The sequence below is a fragment of the Ammospiza nelsoni genome, chromosome 1, assembly GCF_027579445.1.
Source record: "Ammospiza nelsoni isolate bAmmNel1 chromosome 1, bAmmNel1.pri, whole genome shotgun sequence".
NCBI classification, from domain to species: Eukaryota; Metazoa; Chordata; class Aves; order Passeriformes; family Passerellidae; genus Ammospiza; species Ammospiza nelsoni.
This window is the reverse complement of record NC_080633.1, coordinates 123,118,032-123,139,109: the sequence shown is the minus strand read 5'-3', so window position 1 is coordinate 123,139,109 and position 21,078 is coordinate 123,118,032.

Genomic DNA, 21,078 nt, shown 5'->3' with positions numbered 1-21,078 from the left:
ATAACAAATATGCACATACAGGCACACACATATGCCTAAAAATCTGAATGCCATCATACAGAAAAAAGAAAACAACAACAACAACAACAACAAAAAAACCCTGTTATAATAAAAGCTAGGAAACCCAAAGCTGTTTCTAAGAACCAACATATCATTCCTGGTAACAATCCAAAGGAGTCGCTGGCACAGAAGACTCAGGCATGTTTCTGCAAGGACACAAGAAAAAAGGAAAAAGCAGATAAAGCCTCAGACACTTCAGCAGCAATATCCAGCAGTGAATTCTATTTTCTTTGAAACTTTCTGTAAGTCTTAAAATCTTAGTTCACTCTTTGTTAAATGAGGAAGACAATATCCCTCTCCATTGCTTACTGCTAACTTGTCAGCCAAGATTCATTCACACTTGTGTAATGTGGTGATGGAATAAATATAAATGTTTAGATAAATACATACAGAAGAGACAACCAGACACACATGTAAAATGCCATCCCCCAGAACAACCTGCTTGGCTGGCTTTGGGAGTTACCAAGTGGGACAAGTGGGGTTGATTGGCTGTTTGAACCCAACCCAAATCACAGGGGTTGCCATTGGCAACCACTGTAACTTATGTCTGCTTCTAACCTTCCAAATGCCTACAAGTCCGAAGAAAGTGAACACTTCCAAGTCCACACTTGTCCATCAATTACACCAAGTCCTAATATGAACAGCAAGTTTTGATGCAATATTTTTCCATTTTTCACCAGAGATTTCATTTCTATGGTTCCCGACTCTAAAGAATTCTACAAAAATGCATATGCAGAATCAGAAATTAATAAAGCCATTTCAGAGAAAGCAGTTTTTTGCCATATTTTGGGTTCTATCACTCCACTAGAGGCAAATTTTCCACAGCCACCTTCTTCTTCAAAACATTCTAGTGAAAAGAGAGAAGGTAAAAATTTAAAAAAAGGTAGCTTGCCTCAGATTACACAACGTTTTTGCTGGCTTGATGGCAGATCAATTAATTGGCAAAATTTAAAAAAAGAAAGCAAAAAATCAATTTAATAGCACTCCCCTGAATTAGGGTTTCAGATTATCATGCAATGTCCGGGCACATAATGAAATGTTCTTTTTGTCTATTTTATTGGAGGAACCACTACCACAATCTTTTCTGTCTTTTACTTCCATTTTCAGTGCTGATTTTGTATTTTGCTTCCAATTATTTTAAGCCTGACAAGATTAGTAGCAAGCTTCACTAAAAGGAAAAAATGCAGGAACTTTAGAATTGCAAGCCCTCTCAGTACAATTCCCAGGCAGCTTCAGTGGATGCAGTTGACTGAAATGAACAATATACTGTAAGTCGTGCCCACAGTGACTTCCAACATATATTTCTAAAGTTAAATTATCAATTTCCCTAAATACACATTTTAGCCTCTTTCCCAAATAGAAAACTTAATTCTTTTGCATGGTTGTTTGGTCTGAAATTTAAATGTCACAGCTGCAGATCTTTTTGTCAAAGGAGTAACTCTTTAATAAACACAGAATAATATAAATTTGAATTATTAAATAAAAGTATACAAGGATACATCGCTGTATGTGTTCTTATGACATATGTATGCATAATATATAATAAAACATAAAAAATAAAATAGTCTTTATATCCACAGTGTCAACCCAATTTTTATGACTTCCCCTCAATGTTTTTAAATGCTTCTTATTGTGTAAGGGCTCTTCAAAAACAACAGATATATATTTTCTTAGAAGTTTATAAAGTCAGTAGTATTCTTTGCATTGCTTGTATTTCTTATAAAATGGTACCTGACTTACAAATTCACATAAACATTCAATACAAATTTAGCTGACCAAAAGTAACACCCTCAAATGTTCGAAAAGCCCTGCAAACCAAAAACAACACAAGGAGAGAGAGAGACAGAGATCAGGAAACAAGAGGTTTAAACTCATCTTAGGAACTGAACGTTTCACAGTGCAGCACAACATTTGTTGGAGCTCCTGCTACACCCAAAACGTTAAATCCTTGTGCAGCGTGTTTGTCTTACAGTCCTTCAAACCGCGGTCAACAAATCTGCATAGAAAATTCTGTTATGAACTGCACTAATACGCAACATCCAACAAACTTGCCACCTGTTTTCTCCTTCTGTGCCATTTCTCTGACATCTGGGAAAGTAACATAAGGCTAATAATATTAGCAGAATCAGTTGCATAATTATGCAGTTATCACCACGTTAGCAAAACACATTTTGTTCCTATTCTAGGTCAAGTCATTATGAAAATTTGTACGCTTGACTAGCAGAATAATTTGTAGAATGTTGTTTGCCCTGACATTTTGCTATCATAGTACCTCTAAAAGCCTGTTAAACTTCACAATTACGTTTCAGCTCCTGAGTGCCATAGGACAGGTCATGAGAAGCAGACAAGTGAGTGGTGAGTCTGTATTTCAACCCTTGCAAAGGAATCTTTCCCAAAGCTGTTGTCTCCTTGGTAGGTGTTCAAATGACCTTTCAACAGTGGATTGGCACAAATTATTGGTCAATAACATTGGTTTGTTGTAGTGAAGCTGTCACCATTTTCTGGTTTCTGGAGCTGAGAGATCCTTAAAAGTAATTTTCTGGAAGTGGGACAAAATCAGGAATTGGATGTAAATATCTTTTGTCCACTATGTTAAGTCTGTGTGAGAGATTCCACACCTCTACTTTACAGCTGAGACCAACATGGATACCCTGGTTTGTACTTTAAATAAGCACCATGAAAATGCACGTGGCTTTACTCTATTAAGTGGTATCTAGAATGTTATTGTACATTATTATAAACAAAATACAGGAATGTCACAGCTGACTAAATTCCTATCAGTTATGAACTTAATTTTTACACACATTTAATACTTATTTCAGACTTTTCTATACTGAGAAATTTTCTTTTAAAGAAAAATGGTTTATACAGTTCACTTCCTGCCATAATCAAGGTCTTTCTAACCTGATATCTGAAGGTTATGCTTCAGTGAATAATTCAGTAGGTTAGTGAAACTGTGGCAGCAAAGAAAGTGCTAATCTTAGATGGAAGCTGTGCGGGATATTAAGAAACAATTGCAAAAAGTGACATATTTAATAGAGAAAGATTACTCTGTGCTACATCTATTTAATTTGAATTGAATAAATTTTGCCAGTATTTTATGAGATGCAGTCTGCAAATTATGTGAAACTTCATAGTGTCACTGAAGTCTAGAGGAAAGAATAAAGGATTTTTTTCTCCCTCAACCATTTTATGAGTATTGTGATTTTTGAGGACTTCTCACTCTTTCAAAAGAAATTTCAAAGGAACTGAAGAATCATTCACTGCAGGACTTTATTAATTTGAATTAAGGAAGAAGAAAGGGTAGTAAAAGGTGATAGTACTGAAAGATAAATAACAGGAGGCAATAGAAGGATCTGGTGTAATGAGACTTCTTGAAATAACTGAATTCCTTCTGGACTGTGACTGAGTGAGGCTGTATATGTTCTCAATCTTTCAGGGAAAATTTACTTGATCTAGCCGAGACAAGTCTGAAAGTATGAGTAAATGCAAGTGTGAAAAATGATAGGGGGCAGTTTTTTACCCTTAATCACTAAACACATCTTTAATGCAGCGGCAGTCCTGACAAAAAAAATTTCAGTATATGCTCATATGAGTCCTTGTATGAGTCAGTGGAATAGGAATATGATGCTACTACTAAAAATATTAAACTCATCCTATGTCATTTTAGAGGTAAAAAATATTTTAAGAACCCTGTTCTTTTTCAGTCTTTCTCACAAATATATATTCTTTTTTCTTTTATATTACTGGTTTTGTTCAATAATTAATAGGACTATTAACAAGTTATATGAAGTGTATCTCCTTGAAATATTCTTTGAAAAAAACTTAAGTAACTTGCAACATAGAGACCTTGCTCAAAATTTTCATTAGAAATCTGCTTTCCAGGAATTTTGAACCTTGTGTCTGTACCACCACCATCCCATTCCAAGATATTCTGCTGCTAAATGCAAATTACATGAAAGTTATAGATTTATTAAGTGTGGGTTTTCATTTGAGGACAGCAACTTTTTTTTCTCAAACTTCACAGAATCACAGAATCACAGAATTTTTAAGACTGGAAGAGACCTATAAGATCATCCAGCCGATGTTCTAACTGTTCAACTAGATCATGGCAGCAAGTGCCACATCCAGTCTTTTTTTAAATTCTTCGAGGGATGATGCCTCTACCACCTCACTGGGTAAATGATTCCAGTTTCTGACCACTCTTTCTGTGAAGTATTTCCTTCTTACTTCTAACTTACATCTAGCTTGATGCAACTTGAGACTGTGTCCTCTTGTTCTATCCGTTGTCGCCCGGAGAAAGAGGCCGACCCCCAGCTCACCACAGCCACCCTTCAGGAAGTTGTAGAGAGTGATGAGGTCACCCCTTAGTCTCCTTTTCTCCAGGCTGAACAACCCCAGCTCCCTCAGTCGCTCTTCATATGGCTTGTGTTCCAAGCCCCTTATTAGTTTCGTTGCTCTCCTCTGGACACGCTCAAGTAACTCAATGTCCCTCTTAAAGTGAGGGGCCCAGAACTGGATACAGTACTCCAAGTGAGGCCTCACCAGTGCCGAGTACAGGGGAAGAATGACCTCTCTGTTCCTGCTGGCCATACCATTTCTGATACTGGCCAGGATGCCATTGGCCCTCTTGGCTACCTGGGCACACTGCTGGCTCATATTCAATCGACTGTCAACCAGCACCCCCAGGTCCCTTTCCACCTGGGCACTATCCAGCCACTCCAAACTTGCACAAAACTTGCACTATTTTATTTTTAGGGAGCCAATAGACAAACATAAAATATATCTTTGGAAAATACATTGGGAAAATGCCAACTTCAGAAACTAACTATACACTTTGAAGTTAAGTTTTGCAAGCTGTTGGTTATGAATGTGGATGGTTCCATATTTTGTTTCACCATAAGGTCACATTATTAAAAGCTGAGAAGAGACAATAGCTCCTTCCCCCACACTCTTCTTCCCTCTAAGTGCAAGAGTGGTAAAACCATTGGAAGTCCATACTGCAGGCAAAATTGCTCTCTCTGATCTGTATGGTGGATCCAGTATTCCCAATGGGAATTCTGTGCTGTGTGAATAAAGACACAAATTTCTTAACTTTGATTTCTACTTTGCCCATTAATAACCCCCTTTGTCTGCTCCAAACAGATTGCAAGGAGAAAAACACAGATCTACTGTGCACTTCAGGGACAAAAAAAAATTCTCCTGTATGCATGACTAACCTTATACTGAACAATTCATATGTGAGCAGGACCGAAAATAGGATATGGAGCATTTTACCTGTGCTATAGGTTACCAGATCAAGTCTAGTGCGGGTCACTGGTAACCTAAAGATATTATGCACTAATGGACAGTCTGTGACCCACGTGAAATGAGCTGGAATTACCTAAATTCATGGAAATGCATTTCTGTATCACAAAAAAAAAAAAAAAAAAAGCCTCACAGAACTCACTCAGGGTGAGCAACCCAGGTGGTAACATTAGCAGCGAGCAGTAGCTGCAGAGATGGGAGGATCTGTTCACTTCAAATGGTGGTCATGCGAGAGAGCTGCAGCGAGACAGCGGTTGAAGTGTGGCAAAGACAGAGAAAGAGGCAGAGAGGGGCTGCTGTGTTTGTCTATGTATCGTCTGATATGTGTACAAAGAGAAGACTTCAGTCTCAAGGCCTGTCAGTTCAGCACCTTTCACGAGTACAAAATGTCATGTACTACATACTGATGAAATAAAAGACAAATGTGTCAAAGGAACCATTACACTATATTCTAGCAATGATCAGAGGATCAACAGCCTCCCTTCTAGATTGACACTATGTTAAACTATGCCAGCGTGTTTGGCCTGAACCTCTCCTTCCCTGCCCCAGTTTTACACCATGGGTGGAACTTAATTTACCCCAACAGCCTCACACTTTGTCAAGTGGAAGAAAAATTAAATACTCATGTATTTCCCTTCTAGATAATATTTTTGTTATTTTTCAATAAACAATATGGCTGCATACATTCACATACATTAGGAAGCTTACTATTTCTTCTATTACCAAAAATACAGGGTACACGTTTACTCACCAGTGGGTGCAGTGAGTGAGTAATCACAGTAGGCAGAATAACATCTTGCACCAAGAGGGTTGCTTATAGCTGGGAAAGCAATGTGTGAAAATACCACTGTTTCAAGTTCATCTCATCCTGTATATTTGCCTGCATCTTATATTTCTTTAATCAAAATACCCTTCTGTAAGTACTGATAATTATGGAAAGGTTCTGCATCTCAGCTAATGTAGATTCTGATGGTCTCATGATATCAGAATGCATTATCCTCTGCTCTATTCCACCCACACCAGACACCACACATTGAGAATTCTCTGAGACCAAACATATGAAAGATGTTCCTATGAGTGCTTGTGACCCGAAATGTCAGAAGTGACTCGACTTGACTTTCCCAATGGATATGCCAATTAAAACTTCTGGTTTGATTACTTAACTTGGATAATCAGCATGAAAGAGGAGACCTCTCTGTTTTTTGCCTTTATAACCATAACTGCTGCTGCAGCAGCAGCACTGTCCAGTTGTTGCTTTAGGTTACCAGATCCAGTCAAAATTAAATTAAATAGCTCAAAAATGTTTAGATACTTGTTTTCCTCACAAATGTTTTACTAGTTAACAAGCCCTCAAAAGCTTTGATTATGCAATGAAAGTAGGCTAATTGCCTGCAGGTCTCCCTGCATTGTACCACTTACATAAATACAGGTACTAGTCTTCAAAGAGTGGCGGGTTGGCTTTTACAGGACATAAAGTGAAATAATATGTAGCTTACTCTTTCCCAGATGCACCTTTTTCCTGGCAGGAGATTTCCCCCATCCATTCCAGAAGCATGGCTGTAATGCACAGCTATAATGATGGTCGACTGCTGTGTGGAGCCTCCTGCTGCTGAGCAGCACGTGTTCCTGGTGGAATGGCATCTTCCCGCCATCACAAGGGGTTTCTACTTTGGCTTATGTCTTAGGAAAGGCAGTCTAAAAGATTGCTCCATTCTAATTACATTAGGTAATGCAAACTTTGTAACGACCATTAATTGGACAGATGGTGTTCCTAGGGCTTTGTAGCTCAAAAACCAGCCTGAAAACAAGAAAAAGAAGGAAAGAAAGAGAGAAAGTAAGAGAGAAAGTAAGAGAGAGAGAAAGAGAGAGAGAGAGAAAGAGAGAAAGACAGAAAGAGAGGGAAGGAAGTGTCGGAAGGAAGTGTCGGAAGGAAGGAAGGAAGTGTCGGAAGGAAGGAAGTGTCGGAAGGAAGGAAGGAAGTGTCGGAAGGAAGTGTCGGAAGGAAGTGTCGGAAGGAAGTGTCAGAAGGAAGGAAGTGTCGGAAGGAAGGAAGGAAGGAAGGAAGGAAGGAAGGAAGGAAGGAAGGAAGGAAGGAAGGAAGGAAGGAAGGAAGGAAGTGTCGGAAGGAAGGAAGTGTCGGAAGGAAGGAAGGAAGGAAGGAAGTGTCGGAAGGAAGTGTCGGAAGGAAGTGTCGGAAGGAAGGAAGTGTCGGAAGGAAGGAAGTGTCGGAAGGAAGTGTCAGAAGGAAGGAAGTGTCGGAAGGAAGGAAGGAAGGAAGGAAGGAAGGAAGGAAGGAAGGAAGGAAGGAAGGAAGGAAGGAAGTGTCGGAAGGAAGGAAGTGTCGGAAGGAAGGAAGGAAGGAAGGAAGGAAGTGTCGGAAGGAAGGAAGTGTCGGAAGGAAGGAAGGAAGGAAGGAAGGAAGGAAGGAAGGAAGGAAGGAAGGAAGGAAGGAAGGAAGGAAGGAAGGAAGGAAGGAAGGAAGGAAGGAAGGAAGGAAGTGTCGGAAGGAAGGAAGTGTCGGAAGGAAGGAAGGAAGGAAGTGTCGGAAGGAAGTGTCAGAAGGAAGGAAGTGTCGGAAGGAAGGAAGGAAGGAAGTGTCGGAAGGAAGGAAGTGTCGGAAGGAAGGAAGTGTCGGAAGGAAGGAAGGAAGGAAGGAAGGAAGTGTCGGAAGGAAGGAAGTGTCGGAAGGAAGTGTCGGAAGGAAGGAAGTGTCGGAAGGAAGGAAGTGTCGGAAGGAAGGAAGTGTCGGAAGGAAGTGTCGGAAGGAAGGAAGGAAGGAAGGAAGGAAGGAAGGAAGGAAGGAAGGAAGGAAGGAAGGAAGGAAGGAAGGAAGGAAGGAAGTGTCGGAAGGAAGGAAGGAAGTGTCGGAAGGAAGTGTCGGAAGAAGAAAGAAAGAAAGAAAGAAAGAAAGAAAGAAAGAAAGAAAGAAAGAAAGAAAGAAAGAAAGAAAGAAAGAAAGAGAAAAAAAATAAAGGAAAGAAAATAAAGGAAAGGAAGAAAGGAAAAATTCTGCTACAGCTAGTCTGTTACTACGATGTTCATCTCCACTGCACACAGTAGGAACATCCTGTCATTCTTACTCCATTGCATCACCATAAGGTACACCTCATGCATAATTTTTGACCCTTTATAATGTTTGCATAAAGAAACACATTTCTTTATCTAAAATTAATATTCAAAATCAACATGAATTGTGAAAAAATGCACAGTACCAGGGACAGTCACATCTGAAGTGCTCACATAACCTACCTTAGTCTTGTTAGCAATTTACTTAGTTACACCATAAGAGTCTCAGTTTCACAGATTTCTTCATGACTGGTCATTTTTGTTGGGGCTCAGAAAAATTTCCCAAAATTTTTCTCCCATTTTCTGCAGTTCTTTCATCCATTATACTGCAGGCAAAAGCCTCTAAAACCCTCTTACCTTTTCTTAACCTTACAGCGTAGTTTAAAGTAAAAGAAGAAAAGAAGAGAGACAGGCACTCTCCTGTTGATAGAATGTCATTTCAGAAGTCCTTCTGTGCTTCCTACTTTAGTCTGACTACAGCAGTTCAGCAACTTTGCCTGAAGTTTAAAAAAAAATGATAGAAAGAAACAAGGAGGTTGGAAAGGATCACTCTGCATTCTCTGAGCACAAAAACTGGTGTTAAATTCCAACTCTTGTTTTGTCATGGCAGGAGAGATGCAGTCACAGTAAAAATTCAAAACAGAAACACCCAAGTAGAAACACAACCCTGTGTTTGTGGGCTGAAGCTGTTCAGGTATGTTTATATGTTGACCTATGAATTAAGAAGTCAATGTTCAAGGTTTGCCACTCAAAGAGTATACAAAGAATCCCTTGTATTCTTGAGCAGTGCTGAACAATGCTGGAGGGATGGCACATCCCTCAGATGGACACGTTTTAGGCAGGTATTTCTAAATAATCTCACTGGTTTTACCAACCACATGTAGGCAGGAAGACATTTGATTGGGAAATGTATTAATTTCATCATAAAGTCCACCTATGTAAAAAGGTGGCAGCCACTTCATCAGCCAAAATTTTTTTCCCCTATCTCTACATTTGTGAGACATAGCAAGGTCTAAAGTTATAAAAATAATTTATGCAATGGAAATCAGACTAACTACCTCAGACTGAGACCATGCTGCTCTGAACTCTGGAGACCCCCACCCATACCCCTCACCATGCATGCACATTATCATTGCTCTCATATAAAAGGTGCTGCTGGCTCATAGGCCCTTGCTTCTTGACATTACACTGTAAAGCACAGAAGATCTTCTGATACCTAACCAGGATTCTTAAAACAAGTCACAAGCTTTAAATACTTTCTCCAACGACATCTCAAAAATCACCCAGACTCACGTTGGGAATGTCAGATAACAGTCTCATGGTAGACCCAGCACCAAAAGACGAATCAACAAATTTTGCACAAGGTCTAAACTACAGAGAACTTAATTAGTTAGAAATAAATGTCTCAACAAAAAGGAAGGCAGTGCAAATTCTGGAGGTTGAATATCAAAAATGCTTCCACAGATCTTTCACATTTTGAACTTCAGTAAATTTGTCCATGAGCCAGCAATGTGCCCTTGTGGCACCGGGGGCCAGTGACAACTTCAGGTGCATTAGCAACAGCATTGTCAGCAGGTCGAGTGAGGGGATCCTGAAGTCACATCTGGAGTTCTGTGTCCAGGTCTGGGCCTGTCAGTACAAGAAAGACATGGAGCTTCCTGAGTGAGCCCAACAGAGGGTTACAGAGATGAGAACTGGGCCCGCTCAGCCTTGAGAATAAACAGCTGAGAGGGGACCTCCTCAATGTATATAGGCATCTGAAGGGAGGCTGCCAAGGGCATTGAGAACAAGAGGTAATGGGCAGAAACTGATGCACAGGAAGTTTCACCTTAATATGAGAAAAAACATATTTACTGTGTGGGTGACTATGCAATGAACAGGTTGCCCAGAGTAACTGTGGAGTCTTCCTCACTGGAGTTATTCAAGAGCTGTCTGGACACAAACCTATGCAATGGGCACCATGATGACCCTGCTGGAGCAGGGGGGTTGGACCAGATAACCCGCTGTTCTCCCTTAGAATCTTAAACACATTCTGTGTTTCTGTAATTCTGTGTTCCTGTGAGTCTGTGTTCCTGTGATTCTATGAATACTATTTGCTGAACCCCAAGATCCCTACAGATGCTCACCACAGCCAAGCAATTCAAAGGTAGCAAACATTTAGATAGTGCCAGAAGATCTTGCATCTGAATTAAAATTTTGAAATCCTTTTCCTAGGAGGGAAGGGAAAGGATATGCCTACCCAATTCAAGTATCCTGCCCTCCACAAATGGCCAATATCTAAAAGGAGATGTATGGTCATGAACCTGAGTGACAAATTGTAGGCAGTTCCATTCAAATAAAGGCAGCCCTGAATCTGCTGTCAACCCTAAGGGTAAGCGCGCGTACATCCAGCACATATGAATTTTCCTTATTTTTTTTTCAGTCTTTCAATGTTTAGAGATATCTACCATAGGGTATCTGGACTCTTTAAAAAGAGGCTGTGATAACTAGATGCTAAAGACTGGCATGAGGGTGTTGAGCTGCCACTTTAACAGATTGGCCAAGAGAAAAACATAGAGAAAAAAAAAGAGGGCTTCTGAAGGCTAAACACTGTCCTGTCTCAGTTTTGGGTACTGCGCACTAGACCCACTGATCTGTACATAGAAGACAGTCAAATCCTTAATCCCCACCTGGCTCTGAATAATGTATTTGCATTGTGTACAGGCTAGGCATCATTCTGTGCTTTGCCACTTCCTTCATGAGAATAGCAATGGTGAAGGCACGGATTTTTCTTCCTGCCTTTTATATACCCACCAAATGCAGACACACACACACAAACACACACACACACACACGCACACACACACACAAACACACACACACACACACACACGCACACACACACACAAACACACACACACACACGCACACACACACACAAACACACACACACACACACACACGCACATACACACACACAGACATGGATAAACAAATATGCACAGGTACCCAGCCACATAAAAATTCACAGTAAGGCTCACAATCAAACAGAAAATTTACAAACGCTCTGAATTTAACACGCAGGCTAACTAGACACACAACAAAAGACTCCTGAACCTTTATCAAACACAAATTAACAGGAATACATTTGAATTGTTAAGCCGAACGCCGCCTCAGCGCGGCTCGGGGCTGGCGCCGCCTCAGCCGCGGGAGGGAATCCTATTGCTGCAGCGCCACCTAGTGGCCAGCGGCGGGCGGCGCAGCGGCCCCGGGGAGCGCGGCCCGGGGGCAGCGGGGGCGGCCCGGCCGCGGCAGCGCCGACCCCGCCGCAGCCTCCCGCTGCTCCCAGCGGGAACGAGCCGTGCCGCGGCCCTTTGCAACCACAACACATGCTCTGTTCTCGGGATCAAAGCCGAGAGGCTGGCTGCTTCTGTTTGTTCATCAGGTGAGGCAGCTCTCTCAGAGAACAGCACCCGCTAACACTGGCAGGATCTAAGAGATAAAGCTTCATCTAAGAGATAAAGCTGCCAAAATTATATATGTTTATAATCAAAAGGAGTCTGAATTTTCATATTCATTCATAATTTTCCCAGGATCACAGAATGGGTAAGGTTTGTCTGGTCCAGCCTCCCTGCTTCAAGCGGGGTCGTCCTAGAGCACATGGCGCAGGATTGGTATCCAGGTAATTCCTGAATATCTCCAGTGAAGGACACTCTACAGCCTCTCTGGGCAGCCTGTTCCAATGCTTTGTCACCTGCGCAGTAAAGAAGTTCTTTCTCATATCCAGGTGGAACTTCCTGAGCATCAGTTTCAGCCCATTGCCTCTTATCCTGTTGCTCAGCACCCCCAAGAAGAGCCTGGATCCATCCTCTTTACTCCCGCCCTTTAGACACATAGATGAAATTATGACCTCTGCCAGGTTAAAGATATGGGAAGTTACTCTGTCCACGATTTATTTAGATATTCATTTGTGCTTCTGTAATATATTTTATTGCTTTAATGTTCTCTCCAGACACTCACATGTTGCTATTGTTCATGCAGCTAGACATGAGTGATTCCAGGGCATGGTTACCAAAATGCCTCTGTGCCTCAGTTTCTTTACCTTTACCTCAAAATTCCCAAGATGACAAAATATCAGAATCATGGTGTCATACAAATACATCACCTCTTCCCAGCAGACACAGAATCTAAGAACTTTGGAGGAGCTGTAGGCAGGGAAAAAAAGAGCAAATCCAAATCAAGCCCCCAACCCTTTCAATGTGTAGAGTTGTAACACCTTTCCTGAAAGGCGGTGAATGTGACAGCATATTCACAGCTGAACCCCTTGATTTTTATTTTATGTTATTCACTTTTTAATTATTTTCTTGTAGCTTCTTTACAAGCAGTCCGTGTTTCATTGTGGCCCATTAAAAGCATCCATTTTTTCCAAAGTCAGCACACTCTGAGGCCCACTGTGCAAGCAGCATCATTTGCTTATGTATTTTTATCAAGATGCTCCACTACTCAGTTTCCCTGCTCTGTGTGGGACATGTAGAACTCTCCATACATTTGAAGGGCTCTAAAGCACTGGCAGTAAGGGCCAGGGTTTGACCAGCAAACACTCCAGCCCCGCTGCCAGAGAGGCAACCTGACACTGCTTCCTCCTACTAGAGGAGGTGAAAGCAAAGCAAGATCTGAAAACAAAAGAGGTATTAATGGAGAACAGTCTGCAGATGGGCTGGGCTATCCTGTGTCTGCTTAAATATAGCATATCCAAAGATTAATCTTAAAGGAGTGGTATGAAAAATTTTATCACAAAAATAACTTAATTCGTTCCAAAACTGTGGCATACGCTCTGCATGGTAGAGAGAATAATTGCAATTTTGTGCACATTTTTGCAATAATGCTTGCTACCATATGGAGTAAAAATTAAAAGAAAAAAACAGTAGTGAAAATAGTTAGCTGAAATTGAATCTTGCACGTTTTCCTGTGGCTGCTAATGGGACAGTTCACCGATCTAAATTCACAGATCATAATTCAATGTATCAATATATATATGCAGAACTGTGGCTCTACATAAGCAACAGAGGGAAGGGATCCATCTGCCAGAATGATTTACCTAAATATTTGTATCTATTCTAGTTTTTCTCTCCTGAAAATATAAATACCTTTTTTTGGAAAAAAAAAACCAAAAGGTGCATAATTATTTCACTAAATTCACGTTAACTATACAGGGTAAATTAAGCAGAAAACATAAAGGCCAAACACTGTACACAGTAATTAAGCTCGATATTACAGGGCTGTACTGTAATAATTACAGCCAGCATTCCATGCACACTCTGATAATTCACCTAAATTGCTTTCAGAACATGCCAAGAAAATCTTCTTTACCCAGAGAGCAAAAAAATATTTAAAAAAAAAGTCAAAGAGAAAGAAAAACAAATTTGTATTTTTCATTTTGAAAACTATGATTTTTCCTTTTCCTATCTTGTTTCATGTAGAAAAAAAGAAGCAAAAAACCCCACAACAAACTGAAAAACACCTAAATATAAATAGAGCATTTGCTGTTGTCTTTCTACTAAAGCTTTTAAATTTAAGGAATAATAGATGCCTGTCTAGACAACCCTAAAATTGTTTTAGTTACTGATGTATGGATGACTGATAAATGTCATCTTTTCTGCTTGCAGTGCATTTTCCATCCAGTCTAGTGACATTTGTCTATAGCTGACCTGAGTCTGCATTTTTCATTTGCATTAAGCATTTAAATTTTACAACTCTGGAGCTTCAGGATTCACTGTTTACCAGAAAATACAATACCATTCCCTCCTCCCCCCTCCACCCCAAAGGAGAGATGCTTTCTTTGCTTGTCACATGGCCATTTTTAATTAAACCAGCAGGGAAGATTCTAATCAGACAAAGGCAATGGAATTTGCTTCATACCTTTCCAAGTGAAATAATTATTAATTCCCTAGTTTCACATTTCTCATACAGATAAAATGAAACATGCAGCATGGACAATGAAAGGAGGTTTCTATTTAAATATGGACACATCTTTTGAAACAATGCAAAAGCCAGTTAAGTATTTCATGGTAAATGACAAAAACATGGAGATGTGGAAATTAATAGGTTTACCAATTACTTTTAAAATATGCTTTATGCTATTAATGTCTTCAGGCATGTAATTGCAAGATGGTAGAATTACCTCACAGACAGATATCCATTACAAGAGAGATCACTGGGTTTTTACACATTTCTACTGAGAAATGTCTGTGACTGCCTACTTTGCAATACACAAGATTGTGATATTTTACTCTGTGAATTGTATTCTTCAAGCCATCAGTGCTCAAACAAGGCATGATTTTTGAAATGCATTACCTCAAAGGATTCAATGGAAAACCTTTGCAATCTATAAGTGGACCCCTGATTTTGATGACGGCTTGCTTTCCAATGGCCATGCAAATCCCAAATCGCATCAAGTGTTTGCTGTTCACAGTTACTGAAGGCTTTTTTAAGGTTTGAGCTTCTTAAAAAGTCACCAAAATAAAATTCCATGGAAATTATTGCTTTCTATTAATAGTTTGCCAACAAGGCCTGAATCTTTTCATTATAAATATTCAATATTATTTTTTCATTTCAGATTTTTCCTACCAGCATTTTTGCAACTGTAGCCAAGGTAAGAGCTGGGGAAAATGCTTTGCTTCTTTGTTGAACTGACAACAAAATGGCTTGACTGGGAGGCCTAAAGCAGGGTGTCCACCTTTGCATACATGAATAGTGCCATTAAGGCCAATGGATTTGCATACATCCTATTAAGGGTGCACATAAGTAGTCCACAATAGACTTTTTGTTCTACTGATTAAGTTACATCAGGGAATCTGCCCTACAACAAAACCCTTGGGCAAATATTTCCCCTGCTGACTGGTACCAGCACATTTCCTCTCAGCTCTGGGAAAGTGTTGCTCCTATATGCCATTTTTTCAACAGCTTTCTGAAAAGGTTTTTCTATGGTATAAGCCTGGCAGAATTTTCAGATGATACAGAGAAAAGGAACTATTTTTTCTCTGCCTACCCTACCTGTGGCAGAGGTGCATCAATGCAGGACAGAAGCAGGGGTTTGTACCTGCCCCTGTGATAGCAAAATCTCAACCTGCCTGGTCCGAGACTCCCTGTAGTTCCCTTGGTCTCGGCAAATTTTCTCTTGGCATTTTTCTATCAGGCTATACCTCATTTGCTGCCATTCTGCAGAGCTGGCTCTAATATTTTCACCTCTCTAGCAAAAACCAGCACAGAAAAGCACCAACTATCAAGTACCCCCAGCAGTCACAGCTACAGTGGGAACAAGAGCTCAGGGCACGTATGGTTTTTTAACCACTGCTGCTAAAAGTGCAGCTAGATCCTAGAAAACAGAATCAAGCAGGAATGGTTGCTGGACTTTTTAACAAGCATAGAAGATACAATTTTCAAATGGGGCTTTTCACCATGTCTAGGCAAATATCTCCAGCCCCAAAAAACTAACCCAAGAGTTCTTTTTAAATACCATCAAGAAAGCATATGCTCTGAGTGCAGAGGAAGTTGTAGCAAAAGGAAAACAGAAAACAGTTAACCTCCACCTTGTCTATAAATCAGAGCAACAGATGTAAAAGTAAGTGTACATTTGGAACCTACTGACCCAGAACACCAGTGCTGAACTTCTGTTTTCTCTCCTCTCCAATATGACTCCATCCTGTGATTTTCTCTCACAAGGCAGAGAAGACAGAGTAGTTTTGTTCTTTTGCAAAATTCACTGAGAAACATTTCTGCCTTGTCTTCTAAATCATCTGTTTTCCTCAAGAGAGTTGAGGAAAGGTGTCATCATAGGACAGCATCCAGTATTCAGACAATTTAAGCCACATGGTGTTCTTAAATGCAGGAATCCGGTACTGCCAGACCTGAAGGATAAAAAAGCCTACAATAATGTGAAATCACTCTAGGATTGGCCTAAGTACTCTCTCATCAACATTCAGCAGCAGTTCAAAAGCAAAGAGGAGAAAGAAAACACCCCACAGACACATGAGACAGAAAAAAGATAAAAGGTGTCCTGAATGAAGAAAAATGTGTTATTTCTTAACTGAGCTGTGGATTAAGCAGAGGAAAGGGGATCTGACATGGCCTGCAGCTCTTTGTTTATACGAACATTCTTCCACTGATCTGAACCAATATCAGGTGGGAGCACATCACTACTCCTCATCTGCTTTCACCACTCTGGCTCCCATGCAAACTTAGAGAGGTACTAGGTACAAATTTGTGTGAAAAGGCTACAAAAAAAAAAAAAAAAAGTATTTCAATGCCTCATGCAGAATCTTCAAATTCAATGCTAGGAAACACACTAGAGTTTTGCAGGCTCACATTTACTATACATCAAGGTCCCAGTCCTGCAGCTAAGCCTCTGTGAGCAGGCTTTTGTGGTCCATCCCAGCTTTAGGAACACAGAGATCTATGGAAAGCTGAAAAGGGTAGCAAGAGGAGTTCAGACACTGATTTGGCAGCTAAAGCAGGAGATCTACCAAAAAAAGAATAACAAGATATAAAATATTTACATACATAGGTACCTATATACATATTTATACATATACATATTATATACATAGGTACCTATATATATATTTATATGTATGTATAAAAAATACATATATATATGTATTTAATATATATATAAAAACATACTGAAAATTGGAAAAGCTCTTACAAGCCTTTATTTATTGCCTTTCTTTAGAAAAGTTTTCTCAAAATTCTATATTGTTTTTAAAGGACTAAAGGCCCATTTTCCTTTGTGAGGTTGGTACACTATATTGCAAATTAAACTCTTTACTTTTCACAAAAGGTGTAAAAATTGTCTTTCTGTGAAATAAAAATTTTTCTCTCATAAAAGCAGAGACTTATCAGAAGATTTTGGTCTTAAAATCTAGTTTATATAGGGAGGAGTAAAAGAACAGTGGTGTTAAAATGAAAATGAAAGCAATGGATTGCTTTATGGATCTGGTTTTATATCACTTCCACAGGCTGAAAATAATTTTTCTGAAAATGCTTGTGTTACACCAATACAAAAGTGATCTGAATTTGACCATTCAACTTTTTCCAGAGAAAAGGAATAAATGTGTGTTCTCCAGCAAAAGGAAAGATTATTATCTTTCTTTGGGCTTTTTCATTGTTCTGACAGCTGAAGAAGGCAATTATTAGGACTGTCCTGTATATATAAATTTCTGTTTATCATTTTTATTTGTTTATTTGCCTATTTTTAAGCTACCCTTCTATCTCACTTGCCTTTATCAATAGGGTTTGCTTGACACCTTCAGTAAGATTCTTCATTAATTTCTACATACTTGTGATAGATGATTAATGCAATGATTGACTCTCACAATTAATAGACAAATATCATTTATATAGGCTAAGAAAAGTTTTACAGATTTATCGGTATGTTTTACCCCCTCGCATGATTATCAAGGCACAGCTGGATTTGGGACATCTGGGAGGGCCGGCTTGCCACTATGGCAACATCTGAGCTCCAAGTAGGATTTGAGGAAGAGGTCTCCACCACTGGACAGCAAAGAAGGGGTTGATGGACAGAACTTTGGGAGGGGTTAAAGGGTTAAAAGGGGAAAACCTCCATTGTGAGGGGGCTTAGCACATGGTGGGGGAAATCTTTTGCTCCTGGCGTTGTAACCTTTTTTCTTTATTCTGTATTTGTTTTTTTTTTCTTCCGTTGTATATTTGATAAGTTTTAATAACCTTCCTAAACTGTGAAAAGTGAGTAGCGATTTCTCACAATGCTATGTATTTAAGTATATATTTATGCATATAAGGTAGCATTTAAATATAGAAATAATTCCATGCTATACTAAAGAAGATGGAATCCACTAAATATTTACCTGGGAGAGATAGGAAGCTATACAGATGGATAGTTGGAAATGACATTAAAGAAAGGACAAGGTTGCAAATTGCTTGATCAATACAGTACAGCAATGGAGAGAACAACTAAAAAAGTCTATATCCTATAGGGATAAGGATAAATATGGGTCAATGATGAGAATTCAATTGCCATAATAAAAGAGGTGCAAATGATAAAGCATAACTTTCATGCACGGGCAATAATTGACTTTATATCCAATGGCTAGTGCTTGAAATAAAAAACAAAGCTATAAAACCAGAAAAATATAATGAAAATAATAATGAACAGTTGAGCCCTACTGTTTGCAATTGCTGTGTGTGCCCATTTTGCATCTGCAAATTCCTGCCTGTGCCCAAACCCATATCTGGAGCTGATCCACACAGCTTTTATAACCTGTTTCAAACAGCACTAATATTTAGTAGACATCTGCACTCAACTATTGTTTCTTTTCAGATGTCTTCAAGGGCTACGGAAGTCACCTGGACTAAATGTTCTCTGTTTGCAGATAGGGAAACTGAGACCTACAGGGAGCATAATTTCCATATGGTCCCCTGGGAACTCAGGAAAGGTCACTGCATGAACCTCCTTAAGAGTGGGTAATATTCAAGCCATCTCTCTTGAGAAAAGCCCAGTCTCTATCCCCAAATGGGAAGATTATAGAAGGGTTTTCTGGCATAAAACAGCAAATAGCTGAAAGCAATTCTTGCCAGGCAAGGAGACACAAAGCCTCTTGGTTCTGGGGAGTGGAGGGCTGCCCCTGCAAGCTCCGAGGTTTCACACAACCTTTGTCCACGGCTGGGTGTCCTCACCCTTCCCTGGGTGACCCCACTCTTTGGCTTCCACGTTGAACCCCAGCATCAGCTGTGACCTTTAACAAAATCTTTTACTCCACATGGTCTCTACCTGAGAGGCCTACTGGAAATAACTCTTCCTCCACATCTTTTACCTCCTCCTCCAGACACTGTTCTTTCAGAGAAGTTTCTTTGCATCCCTCTTGCTCAGCTGCACGACTGTAAAACATCTGTCTTCAAGAGTGCGTCTTTCTTGCCATCATATGAATCAGATGTATAAAACATGAGTCTTCCTTCTCAGCATGGGAGACTCTTGGTACAGACTCCGTTACAATACAGCATCAATAACAACCCTTTTCATGTTCATCATATCCAATTCAGACCTTTATAACATTCTGACGTATCTATTTAGCAGTCTGAATTTACCTGAGTGTTGATTCTTCCTAAAATGAAATTATTTAGGCTGTAAAATCTTTCTAGATATTTCCAGGAGTTAGCTGAAAAAAATATAAAAAGAAAAAAAATGCCCACTAAATTTTAATTTTGAAGAGATTGAGAAACAAATATATCTTGAAAACAGCAACAGCAGAATTTTGGCCTAAATGAGGAGCTGTGCATAAATTAGTCTTCTTACTGGAGATTAAAAGAATAAAAGTAAAAATACTTGTTAGCTTTTTAAATTGGTCTTGTCTGTGGGGGGAGGGGAATATATGCATTTTTAAAAGCCTATAATGTTAAAAATTTTCAAACTAGCAAGCCATCCATATAACTTTATAAATGAAAATACAGGATTCCATACTGAATGAGGTTCACCAATTTCATGTGAGATCATGATAGCAATTTTTTTCCTTACTATGGACCTCCTCCTTTCCAAATGGTGTAGCTAAGTCCTCCACAGAGTTCTAAGATGTCATTTTTAAGTGAAACTGTTTAAAGTTCCTAATTTCAAAAATTTTGATGAAATGAAACACATTGAAGGAATGAAAGGTTGTCAAGGTTGTTCAGAGGTTTTCAGTAGGTCAGTTGGGAAAAAGTTAATAAACCGCTATTTTGGGCTAATTCTCAGTTGTCTTTTACATTGCATTGTTGCATGTGCTTCATGATAAAATGCAAGAGGCATATAAGTGCCATCAAGTTGAGTTCAAAACTATTTACAATTATTTTGTACTGGAGTGTACAGCTAAAGGAAATTCAATACAAAGGGAAACAAGTCCCTTATCTCTATCTGCAAGAGCCCTCAGCAAGATGTGGGCTACATGAGACCTTTGTTTATTTGGGACATACTGTAAAAAGCAAGGACAAAAGTCAAGTTGTTCTAGTCAACTGGAAAATGGGATTACCTGTTGAAACTATATTTTATTTGGTTATTGTTTTCACAGTCCTTTGTTTCCAGTTTGAAACACCGTGGCAGCAATCGCTCATGGCTTTAGTTTCTGCTTGAGCTGTTTCTGCCTGCTAGTAACATGTTACTAGCAGTCCAGAAAACCCAAAAGCCTAGCTGCAGGTAACTCCCCAGTCTTGCAGGTTTTATTTTCATAAGCAGTATGTGCTCAGTTCTGTTGTGTTGGGGGGCTTTCTTTCTGATGTTGTTTGTTTCTTTTTTTTTTAAATGGGACAATATCAGTCTTGTTTCCTCCTTTTCAGTTTAACACAACACTTTTGTGTTACCTGCTTTCACCTCCCCAGAATCCTAGAAAATGAAAAAATGAAGTCTCTTGCACTCAGCAGAGGACTGTGCTGCCTTGGCAGCAAAGACTGTGGGAAATTTTACGCTGGCTCCATCAAGGTCTGGATCCCGCATCTCAACCAATCTGCATTTTACCTCTGTCTAGGTTCTTAAGTATCCTTGACAGCATTGCATGGTAGCAAGCAAAGCCCTCAAGTAGCATTTAAAAGTAGTAAGATTTGATTATATTTTGTTCTGTGAAATCTGTGCACCCTTCTTACAACTCAAATGCGAGTTAATGTCAC